Source organism: Trichoplusia ni, chromosome 6 (assembly GCF_003590095.1).
Source record: "Trichoplusia ni isolate ovarian cell line Hi5 chromosome 6, tn1, whole genome shotgun sequence".
NCBI classification, from domain to species: Eukaryota; Metazoa; Arthropoda; class Insecta; order Lepidoptera; family Noctuidae; genus Trichoplusia; species Trichoplusia ni.
In genome coordinates this window covers 6,799,850-6,801,409 of record NC_039483.1, presented here as the reverse complement: position 1 = coordinate 6,801,409, position 1,560 = coordinate 6,799,850, and positions in this window count along the sequence as shown.

The window sequence follows — 1,560 nt, the reverse complement described above, 5'->3', positions numbered from 1 at the left end:
ATTATTGAAATGGTTAATTTTGTTTTTTCTTTTGTTGTTTGTATCTGGAAAGAAAAAACGTGCAATTAATGAAGCGTACGTTTAAAGTTACCTAAAACTAGTCAGCAAGCTTTCATTTCAAAATATAAAGATGTATTTTATGTTTAAAAAATGTTGTATTTATAAAATATATAATTTTAAAATTAAAATAAATTAACCAAGTGTCATCATAAATATATAATTTGTATGTATAGATATTAACGAAATGTCTAAAGGAACGAATTATTGAACGAATGTTAGTTAAAGCGAAAATGGATGAACCAAGACGAAATGTTAATTAAATTGTATATACGATAGAATCAATAATATATTTTATTACAGTAGTATTATAAATTAATGTTAGAAAGTAATGTGTGCCGTTTCCGCAATGGAATTTATACGTACCTTATTCGTAGTAATGTGAAACAAATAAATTATAATGCAGTATGTTTTAAAAAGAAACAAAACATAAAATTAATCTATTTACAAAATTACAAAGGCCGATGAATTAATGGAAATTGGATTACACTTAACAATGCAATCAGTTGACACGACTGCAAACGATAGGGATGATGACAATTTTATTTGCAGTGTCCTTCTCGTAGTTTTTTGTATAATAATGGATACTTATTTTTTAATTTGTCCCGCAAACATAATTTGACCAAATTACAGTGAATGAAACTTACGCGTGACGTCACGATTGAGTATAAATTTTACTCTATCGTTACGTCACAAGCCCAAGTCAAGCCAAGCAAACTTTAAAGCAGTTAATCTTTGTCAATTCTAGTTTTTCTGAAAAAGGAAAAAATACGTGTCTCATACTTTTCAATTATCTAACTGAGGGACTAATGAGATTTTTTCTTTTTATACCCATTCATCATCCCTATTGCAGAACTGCAATCGGACATTGCACTTTGCGGTTGGATTGCAGTTGAAATGCAGTCCGTCTGCCTAGACTAGTCTAGAGCCTAAATTGATTACTATCTTTAACGTTTGTACCTTGGTACAGTTATGAACTACAAATGAAGGCCAGATATATACACTTAAAGAGCTGTTTAATGACATAATAATTATTAGCAGATGATTAAGGAAAAATGAAATGTTTCAAAACTGAGCTAATTAAGATGAATGTAATTAAATTGTATTCTCGGAACGCCTTGTTTGTGTGCAAAGTTGGAAATACATGTATTGCATATTTATTTGTTGTTTTATTTCTATAAATTGGGAACAAGTCGTCTTTTAAGTCACATGTTAAGTGTAAGGTAAGTTTTAACTGCTAAAGTAAATATATAAACTGCACGGATAGCTCAGTGGTTGTCGACATGACGCCAAACGCATTGCGCTCCACGTATCGCGGGTTCGAACCCTGCGTAAGGTTTAAATTTCAATGGAACAAATGCAAGAATAATACGTCACACTGCTGTTCAAAGGCTTTTCAATATATAGGAAAGGTACAAGGAATTAAATATATCTTACACTCAAGTAAACGAAAAAGTGACTGATTTGCCGAATTTCTTATCACAAAAATTTACTTTGTCAGTT